The sequence below is a fragment of the Dendropsophus ebraccatus genome, chromosome 5 (genome assembly GCF_027789765.1).
Source record: "Dendropsophus ebraccatus isolate aDenEbr1 chromosome 5, aDenEbr1.pat, whole genome shotgun sequence".
In the NCBI taxonomy this organism is placed as follows: Eukaryota; Metazoa; Chordata; class Amphibia; order Anura; family Hylidae; genus Dendropsophus; species Dendropsophus ebraccatus.
The window spans coordinates 54,347,228-54,358,488 of record NC_091458.1 but is presented as its reverse complement, the minus strand read 5'-3'; the positions used below and the strand labels follow the sequence as shown (position 1 = coordinate 54,358,488).

At 39.0% G+C, this 11,261-nt stretch overlaps 1 long non-coding RNA gene across 3 annotated transcripts in view; it reads right to left on the bottom strand.

The window, feature by feature from the left end:
* Positions 1-304: 304 nt before the first annotated feature.
* LOC138793570 (uncharacterized) overlaps positions 305-11,261 on the bottom strand; it is a 31,571-nt gene continuing 20,614 nt past the window's right edge. For all 3 annotated transcript variants that reach the window (XR_011363301.1, XR_011363300.1, XR_011363299.1), the window contains exon 3: positions 305-994. This is a non-coding gene — a long non-coding RNA (uncharacterized lncRNA). The remainder of the gene's footprint in view (positions 995-11,261) is intronic.

The following is an 11,261-nucleotide window of genomic DNA, read 5'->3' as shown; positions in this document are numbered from 1 at the left end:
TGGATCTTTCCGACAACATAGCGTAAGTATTCCACTATGACCATCCAAAGCACGGAAGTATGCACTAATGCCAACTACACAATACCAAACATGCAAGCCGCAAGTGTTTTCCAAGGATTTGATGTTGATTTAAGTTACCAGGCTACTGCTATTTAACATCCATCATTGGAGCTTTACTACTGTCAAATTACTTTACAAATGAAATATGATCTATATTTCTACATTAAAACCCACAGATCACAAGAGGCAACCTGCATGTAAAACTTTAACTGAAACTTTAATGGTATATAAAACTGAGTCACATTAGTAAAGGCAGGTTTCAACTCTAATTCCTCACTCTTGCTTTTATTTTGTCAAATATTTAATAATATTAATGGCTTGGCCAATGGTATAGCTTCCATTTTTACATTTACAGTACATATATATTATAAATACTCATATGTGTTGGTGTTACATGTATACCTATGCATGCATTCATTTAAAATTTCAAATATTTGTGGCTTGCGGAACATTTTTCTTTTTCAGTCTGTAGTGACTATATAGCACTACAATCCATTTTCAACATACCAAACGTAACATCTCTTAAAACTCGTGTCAATACTTCTGATACCTTACAATGACAATCGTACATTTTATCTGACTACTGTGTCTTACTATGCAACTTAAGCATGTCCATGGAGTTAGAAAGGTTCATTTGCTTCATAGCTTTGGGCGCTGTCGTCAACAGAAGTCTGTGCTCTTGCGGTGGAGACGCATACCTTCATCATGACAGAAATAATGGCAATTACACCTTTTGTGCTAGCAATTATATAAACTGCTCCTATAGCTGAATCCAGTTTCTGCATAAGGAACAAGCCTTGCCCTGGGCAGACTTCATCAGCCTTTTTTAACTCTTGTTTCTATAGCCATAGCTTCTATATTCAATTATTGCATTTCCTGTTTTTTTTCCCTTTGGTGAGCATGTAGTCAAGATGCAATAAACACTGTATTTTTTCTATTGAAAAAGAGAAATGGACAAATTATTAATGATGTGATAGGAAAAAAATAATGCAAATAAATGTATCAGCTGCTGTTGGTCTATACAGAAAATAAGTTTATTAGGTCTGCCGGTGGTCTATATGGAATTTACAGAGACTGCAAGAAGTACTAAGGAGACTAAAATATTTTTTAATATACTGCTTTAATAAAGTTACTAATTACTTTGTAATGTAATTTTATTAAAAAAAGTATTTTTTTTATTTACATATATACCTGGGGAAGCAATAAGGGGTGAAATGGAAACCTCTGCTGCCACTGTGTGTTCTGGATCCCCTGCTCTGATCTAGCACTGCTGAGCAGAAGTATATAGAGCAGGGTTCCTTGCCCCCCCTCCCCCATGCACTGTATATTCTTATGCAAAGTACCCCTTGGGGGTGCCTGACCCATTCCTGTGTCCGTTCACTGCTCTTTTTGGTACTGGTCCTAGCACAGTGAAAGGTAATAGCAGAGCGGGCCGTGTCACCCTTTACTGCTGCCAGTCAAAGTGCCATGCCTATCACAGCCAGGATGCCATTAGAGAGACGTTGGAAATTGACAATGGTCACGTCTGGTCCACTTGAAACAGAATGGACTAAACCACTGTGCTAGGCCGGGAGGGGGGGGGGGGATCACCCATCAGTACACACTGCCCCTGAGGACATGTAATCACAGGCTACACAATATCTGACCTAATTACAAGTTATATATAACATTAAGCACCAGATGTTATCCCTAAACAATCTCACATATAACACCAATCACCAGGTGATATCTCTATACCATCTACAGAGAATATTCAGGAAGAGCCCCACGTGGCCAAGGGGGTACCCATACCAGGCGGTTACAATTTTGAAAAATTGTGAGCTCTTAAACCAAAGCACTTTCAATCCAAGTTACTCTTGGATGTATATATATATATATATATATATATATATATATATATATATATATATATAATCTATAGTATTTATGAGTAATAACATGATGTAATTGATCTCTTCTGTTCAATTGCTTCAGTATAAATGTGTTTGTTTTTTTCAGTTGAAGTTAATGGCAGATATATGCCACTGTTTAGACCCATTATTGCACATGCCTGAGCCATAACTTCAGCAGCAGAGTTAGCTGATCGTTTCCAGTTTGTGCAGATTCCTTGCAATTGACAGTCAAAAAAACTTGTTCCCTTTGTTTTAATACTAGATTGTGCATCTAAAACATACATTCAAAATTCACAAAAATGTTTACTTGTCTTGTAAATTACTTTACAAGTCTATAACTTTTGCAGGGTATACTCAGTACTGCCAATCTATCTGGCACATATTAACCTATAAACAATAAAATGAAAGTCATCTCTGAGTACCAGGATGTAATAAGTTTTTGTAAAGGCTCTGCTAAACATCTAATGTCAGTCCTATCTGCCTCTCTCCAATGATTTAGCAGGAACTTCTAAGCCTCTTTAAAGTTTATCCTTCTGTTTTTTCTTTGTTATTTGTAGGCCTGATCCAGATGGCAGAATACTATACCTAAAAATCAGTACATGGAGGCTATATGGTTAACTTGTACACATCTGCATGTCCTCTGTTTGATATACTGTATGTACAGAGAAATCCTCCTTTTGAAGATATGCTTTTAGAGGGAAAAACTGTGTATAAATTGCACCCATCCTTTACAAAATAGTTTGTATAAAATGATGTAACACTAATAAACTAAGGTTGAGTTCACATATCTCCATCATCTCGCATATTTGCCATCCAGTGTGCAGGTGCCGGAACAATAAACCCTGCATGCAGGTTTTTTTGATCCGGCACATATGCACCATGACCCAAATGTCTAATTCTCTGCCCCATATCAGCCAATGGGGAAAGCATGGGACAACAGATATAAAAGATCCAGCTTATGGCATCCCATGTGCCAATCCGTTCCCACCATGGACGGTGCCAGATCGTCGGACATGTGTGTACCCAGCCTTAAATTTAAAAGCAACGTGATGACAGGTCCCCATCTCAAAAGGAACATAATAGACATAATAAAAAAAGACATAGACATAATAAAAAAAAAAAAACTACATGGCAAGCAGAAAAAAACACCTTGTGCACTTGTGATTTTTAGAGGCATTTGTGATTTTGTTATATATATGTAACTTGCTTTTTTCCCCTTAAAGGGGTAGTGCGGCGTTCAGAAATTATTCACAGAATAACACACATTACAAAGTTATACAACTTTGTAATGTATGTTATGTCTGTGAATCGCTCCGTTCCCCGTGTCCCCCCACCCCCACCCGTGTACCCGGAAGTGTGGTGCATTATACATTACCTGATCCGTGTCGAGGGCCGTCCGCCATCTTGTGCCAAACGTCATCTTCGGACGGATGGCCGAGTCGCTGCCGCCCGCTCCCCCCTCCGCCGCGTCACAACTCTGCTCAGCCTCGATTGGCTGAGCACAGTTATGCTCAGCCAATCACGGCTAAGCATCGGATGACGCTGCAGAGGGCGGCCGTCATTCGGAACAGTCGGAGCTGTTCGCCGTCCGCCCGAAGAAGACGTCGCTGAATGAAGATAGAAGACTGGTGTTGGCACGTGACAGGTGAGTATAGCACACCACACGGGTGGGGGTGGTGGGACACGGGGAAGGGGGCCATTCACAGACATAACATACATTACAAAGTTGTATAACTTTGTAATGTGTGTTAGTCTGTGAATAATTTTTTACCGCCGCACTACCCCTTTAAATTGAATCCTCTGGCAGCCCCCCCTTCCCCCAAAAAAGAAGAAAAAAGAACTAATTTTTGCTGTGTATTGTAGCCAAAAAGGGATATTCCGCTCAGATTAAGCCTTTAATATGTTACTGCTCTAGGGGAGAACATAAAAGCCTATTCCTATCTTTTCACGCTCCCCAGGTCTCCTTCAATGTGATCTTCAGGTTCCAGCTGAAAGATCCAGCCTCTACATACAAGAAAGACTCCTCATCAGCCAACCCGGGGGGACACCGCTGTGGTTAGCGATTGGCTGAGCAGGTTGTCACTCAGGGTCTGTCCCAGAAGTAGAGGTGAGATTGTTTAGCTGGGACCCAAAAGGTAAGAGTAGGCTGTTTGTTATATTCACCCCAAGGGTAGCAACATATTAAACGCTTAGTTTTAGTGGAATGCCCCTAAATAATTTGATAGGCATAGACTTTTCTGTAAAATTTTACTGCACCATTTTCAACAAAAAGAAACAAAAAAGCCAATGAAAGCAACAAAAGAATCTGCAAAACAATGTGTGTGAATCCATTTTTAAAGCTGTGTGTACATCAATTCATAAACTTAGCTTTAAGAATAGTAATCTCTTAAAATAAAAGCCCCATAAAAATTAAAGCTCCATTAGTCACATTAAAAATATAGAGGTCAAATAGACATTCATAAAACAGACCTAAAATCTAAATGATAGAAATATTTTCAGTCACTGCACAGATTTACAAGCATTTAACACAAGGCCGTATGGATATTATACATACAGCGCTGTTTTACATCACCTTTATAGAGGCTTTTTTTTTGTTGGAAAGAAAAAGCTAATGAAAATGTTATTAAGCAGGATAAGAAAGGAAAAATACAATAAAATAATTTATTTCAGTTTTGTTTTCAGCCAAAACTAAGATACGGGGAGGGGTAAAAAAAAATAATTGCCCAGAACCCCCCCGCTCCCAGAAAAAAAAAAATAAATAACATGATGACAAAGACATTTCCTGAAACTATAGAGAGGTCCCTGGGCCTACAGTAATTTCAAAAAATGGTCCCAACACTAGCTAAAATTATAAGTAGAAGCTGACGTAAAAAAACATTTTACAACAAAATACTACTTATTGCCCAGCAAACTGGTGTTATCCAAAAGGAAGCCTAATTCTGGCCATACATTTCCCCTTCAGATGCTTCTGCAGTGAAAATGCAGTGTTACATGAAAACTGGCCAAAATATGATTTTGTTGTAATATGAGTCTGCATTGTAATTTATGGGGAAATCAATCAATCATGTTATGTGACTTGGCTGCACATCATATGTGGTTAAGTAACATGGTGCCAGGGAATTCCTGCCTTTTCTTCCTTGCTGTTGTTAGGCATGGGGAGTCCCCATTTGGTAAAAGCTCAATGATGCATATGTAGGCATACACCTTAGGAGGCATTCAGATGTTGCATGCTAAGTCCGTAAATACGGACGATGCGCTACGTAACTGAGTTTGGATCTCCTGCCATTATCATTCATGATGATGCCAGGAGCTCTGAAACAGTTTAAAGTGTCCCTGTCGTTATAACTTCCAAAATCTATATCAATAGTAGGTGTATAGCAAGTTTGCCATATTATTCATTATTTTTTTGTTGTTATCATGCTGTAAAACAAAGCTGAACTCACCAGAAATTCAGGTCCAGTCTCCTGAAGGCAGATTTTCTGACTTGTGCTGGTTGAAAAAAACAGACTAAACCCAGGAATTCCAGCCAGTAAAGAGTCACGGCTCAATATGTCCATCAATCACATGACTGCCTTCTCTCTGTGAGCGCTCACATGGCCTGGGATACATAGGGCTTCCTGTTTTCTGACTCTTTGAGAAAAAACTGTCAGAAAATAGTAAGTGCTGTGTTTTCCATGATTAGTAAAAAAATAATAATAAAATAATGAATGTATATTGCAAACTTGCTTTATATCACATCTACTGTTCATTTAGCTTTTTAAAGTTATAACGACACTGACTTTAATTAAATCTTTACACTACAGTACTGACATCTTAAGGTGGCATACACCATCAATAACTGTCAGCTGAATAATAGTTTGGCAAACAGTTATCCTGTCTCCTGTCCTGCCCATACAAGTAAATGTTCTTGTGTTCTCTATAGGCAGGGGTAATCCGCAGCCAGATTGCTCTGGTGGTGGCTTTTTTCTCAGAGAAGGAAGGGGTTCTCCATCAACATTATCTGTTTACGGAACCTTGGAAGACCTTCATACACTTTGTACAAATTTCTGAACCTGCCACAAGTGACGGACGAAATAAGTATAAGGCTATGTTCCCTTAATGTCTTTTTTAGGCAGAAAAATACCTTTTCTTAATAATGATGTCCGTTAATAATAATCAAGATCATTATTTACAGTAGTCGTTATAAAATAATGGTGGTTATTTGGCCTAAAAAGTATGAGAACCTTTATTCTCGTAACCAACTAACCTTCCCCTTAATTAACTTCACTGTTGAAGCCATAAAAATGTTGATAACTTTTATATCGGTGCTTTGCAACTTGATCTAGCTGCTAGAGATGTCTATTGCAGACCAGTGATATAAAAGCCTCACATGAACATTAAATAACCTTTAGACAGGTAATGATAGGTGAAACAGTGAAATGCAAAACATACCAAGAAAAATCTAGGCTTTTGGTCCCCTGGTGGGGAAAATCAGTTTTGCGCCTCTGCCCTATAATGTAATAGGATAGTGCATTACTAGTGCATAGTGCAAAGTGCTAGTACATTACCATGCATATAAAAAATTGTAGTGGCTCAGTTATAAGTATTAGGTGGTGATCCCCCCTCCTGACAAGTAAAGTGAGTCTGCAGTCAAAGTAGTATGCTTTCCTATTATTATTTCCAACTTTATTATATTCGCTTGCTTCTGATACAATACCCCCACACCACACCCAGAAAGTCTGGCCATTTGCCCCAGCAGCCCTCCCTAGCTACACCTCAGACACTTATCTGAAATATAGGGTGCAGTGGTACAACTAAATTATAATTCTTGCTGAACACCAAGTGTTCGCCTGCCTTGACGCCTTCCTGCTTGGCATGCTTGCCTATTAGTTGCACAGTATAGGATTGCTCATCAGCATGTACTTGGCAGACTATCAACCTACACAGATACGGATTTGTCCACATTGCAATTTTGATGTTATTTTAATTTGAGCATTGGTAATTTCACGAAGGATTGTTTAACTCCTTTGAACGTGTTTTGTGCAAATGACGTGAAAAATTGAACTATTGTTCCCTTTGTTTAGAATAGTTTCGTCCATGTGATTGTAATGTTATTACTGGATAGTGTTAGAGCTCTCAAAAGCTTATGTTAGTGCTTCATTCAGTAAACAAATTGAAATCATGTCTCACCTAATACTTACGTGTGTACGTATTTAGACACGTCTGTCACTGGCAGATAATCATACAGACTTACGTCTGGTTATATTTTAGATACTATTATGATTTTTTTTTTTCTAACCTAAGTTACAAATAATACTCAGGCTAAACATTGTGCTGTTCTCCGAGTTAATCTCCTACTGACAGATTAGACAGTGTGCTTCCTCATGTTAAGTAGGGAAGAAGCTTATTGAGCAATTCTCGGAGCCTGGAGAAGTAAAGAATGTGGAAAAGATGTCAGAGTTGTAGATGTGGTAGGTGTGGTCAAGAAATGGCAGCCGCTGTCAGTCCTGTCTGTCACTAGCACCTTGTTAGCAATTGATTTTTTTTTAAAGCAACAAAACAGGGATTCTTCATAAACTAACTACTGTCTGCAGAGGAATTATGCAGTCTGTTAAATGTTCAGACTGATCCTCTAGAGGTAATGGGGCAGTTTATGTTCTTTACACTTGAAGGTTTTTAGTTTATAACAGGTCATGAGTTGGACTGGGTTGTATGTTCTCGTTAATAAAAAACTTTATAATGTTAATAGATGGAGGTGTTTATGGCAAACAGTCCTTGATTTGCCACTTGTAATTTAATCTGGAGAAAATCCATTGTAAATTCTTCTGGCAAGGGTTCCAGAAACAAAGTGTTATCCATCTATAAATGTCAGAATTTGAATCTGATCAAAAATACTTAGACTGTACAAACAGCTCTGCTCTGCCTGCCCTAGGCGAGAATATATCTGTATCCAACAGAACATGCGGTAGGAATTCAACAGAAAAATATTAATTACACTTGTGCGTGAAATTGAATGCATATAAAGCCATAGTAATAATTAAAGGGGTTATCTACACTTGGGGTCCTATTAGACAAAGCAATTTTTTAACGATTAACGATCGCAATCGCAAACGAGAACTACCTGAAATTGCTCATGATATTTAACAGTACGAGAGTCGTTGGTTACGATCGTTACTACAGTCGTTATTATGATTGTTTACTCCATCTGATCCCAGCGAATGAATGATGTAGAATTACACTGAACAATAAGTGAATAGTTAGCAAACGAATGCAAAATTATAGCGAATGATTAACAATGATTTTAGGTTCAGCTCAAAAGATGCGATCAACAACACACAAATGATTTTTCGATCATTGCTTGCATTCACATGAAACGATTATTGTTTAAATTTGAACAATATAATCATTTTCCATCTGATAATCGTCCCGTGTATTAGGGCCCTTAGACAAGCATGGCTGCTTTCTTCCAGTAACAGCACCTGTCTTCTCTCCAGTTTGGGTGTGATTTTGCAGTTGAGCTCCATTCACTTCACTCCATTCCAAGTAATTTTTATACAATCTAACCTGAAAATTTCACTGTTGTTTTAAAAAAAAACGCTTGTACCATCAGATAGCTGCTTCTAATCAAAAATTTGTCCTGCGGTCCGTTCAGCAGGTGATGCAGTTATTGTCCTAAAAAACAACTTTTAAACTGGCAGCCCCGTGCCCTACGGTGTGGCCTAGATTGTGTATGCTGGCACAAGCTCTCTGTCCCTCCTCATCATTAGGAATGCTCCAGGCAGATTGCCTCCTATTCATCAGCTGTGTGAATACTGAACATGGGCTGGATCGTTCAGCATGGGCTGGATCAATCAGCAATGTTCAGCATGGAGAAAATGTTTCAGTGGCATTCCTAATGATGAAGATTGTGGGTACAGAGTCACTTTAACAGGTCAGTGTCAAAAGTTTTGATTGGTCCAGGTCTAAATGTTGAGACCCTTACTGATCTTGAGTATAAGTTGGAAAAAGTCTGTGCTCAGTGAGGTCCTCTCCTATATCTGTGTCACATGAGGAGTCGGACTCATAATGTAAGTCAATGAGCACGGCTCTTTACACTGACACAGAGTGGGGAGTGGACCGTGCGGCAGTGTGGTCTTCTTCTGGCTTATTCTCACGATCAGTAAGTGTCTAAACACTCAGGCCTGGAATGATCAAAACTTTTGACATGTCTCTCTGACCTGTCAAAAGTTTTTCTTTAAAGTGACAGTGACACTTTAAAGCGACTCTGTATCCACAATCTGACCCCCCCAAACCACTTGTACCTTCGGATAGCTGCTTTTAATCCAAGATCTGTCCTGGGGTCCGTTCGGCAGGGGATGCAGTTATTGTCATAAAAATAACTTTTAATCCAGCAGCGCTGTGTCTAACGGCCAGGGCTTACATTTGTATATGCATTAGGCTGGCACACCCTCTCTGTCCTTCCTTTCCACCCTCCTCAACATTTACTGCTGTTTGAGCTTTGCACAGGTGTATTAACGATCCAGCCCATGTTCATTATACAAACAGGTGGGGAATAGGGAGCAATCTGCCTGGAGCATTCCTAATGATGAGGAGGGTAGGGAGGAAGGACAGAGAGGTTGTGCCAGCCTAATGCATATACAAATGTAAGCCCCAGCCATTAGACACAGCGCTGCTGGATTAAAAGTAATTTTTAGGACAATAACTGCATCCCCTGCTGAATGGACCCCAGGACAGATCTTGGATTAAAAGCAGCTATCTAAAGGTACAAGTGGTTTGGAGGGGTCAGATTGTGGGTACAGAGTTGCTTTAAATAAAAATCTGATTTATCATAGCGACTGTGACTGTTATTGACTGTCTAGTCCTAGTTTAGACCAACTCTTACATGGCTTAAACTGTACCAGGAATTTTGTGCTAGAAGGTGCATTTTTGGCAGCACACCATTTAAACCATGACCACACTCAATATAAGATCAGTAGTGGTCCAACTTTAGCACTTTTATTAATCAGTTATTTTGAAGGGGTGCTAAAAGTTGGAACACCACCAACCTAATAATGATTGCTTATCCTGTGAATATGTTTAATTTAAATTAGTCTTATGGCTTGAAGTTCCCTTTTGTAGTCATATACAGTGCATTAAATCGTACCTTTCACAAAGTCCAGTGACCCAATGTTCAGTAAATTCCTCTGCGCGGCCAGAAGTTCTCATATCCATGGATATTAACACGTCGTGACAGTAATGGTCGTGACCCCAATTGGATTAGAATGGGGGTTGTGCACATTACCATGATGGCGTGTTTGTATCCCTGGATACCTGAATTACACCAATACCTGATACCACCAATTGGATCAGTGGACTAATGAATGTAAATTAATAGTCTCTTGTGGATTTACATGGGCACAGATTGTCCTATCTACTTTTGAGCCTCATTCACACACCGTATGGTTTAGTTAAACAAAGGTCGTTGTTACCTAGCAATGCTTAATTACATTACAATAACCAGAACACCGGCCGTGGTGTATGCACGCCGGTGTTCTATGCAGCTGCAAAAAATACTGACATGTCTATTCAGTGAACAGTGGCCTTACAAAATAGACTGTGCACACAATGTAAAGTACGGCTCCTGGCCATACTTTACATTGTATTCTATGGCTAATTGAAGTCCGTTACACCCGAATGTGCTCACTGTTAACAACGGCCACTTTTTGTTGGCAAACAATGGCCGCTATTTTTGCCAGGTGTTAACATGGCCTTATAGTTTGATTACAGATGGGAAATTTGATTTTGGGAATTAATGGAGAATAAAAGTCTATAGGTATTATGGGGTATTTGAAAATTAATAATAATTTATCAAATATGTATTCCAGTAGGATGCTATACAGTAGTTACGTATTGTTTTACTCAGTTTATGTAACTCAAAAAACTGATTGGAGATACATAACAAGCATATCATGGCAACAGGTAGGAATAAACAGTGTAACACATCATGGCACCCTGACCACCCTTCAACCACAAGCAGGCTGGATGTGACTACTGAGTTGCCCTCATTCTTGGGGTGGGACCCACATCTATCAGACATTTGCGGCCTATCCTGTGGATATATTATAAATATTTCAGATGGGAATGGTCCTTTAAATGTATCTTTTTTGCATCATTAGTATACAGGGAAAAACAACAAAGCTGACAAAAAGACTGCAGATTTCTATGGCATTTGGGGTACCTAACATCTCCATGTTACCAGCACAGCAAAAATAAAAAAAGTTTTTTTTTTTAGGGGACGTGCTCATACAGTAGTACAAAATGATTGCCTTATATCATATAATTAATTAGGGC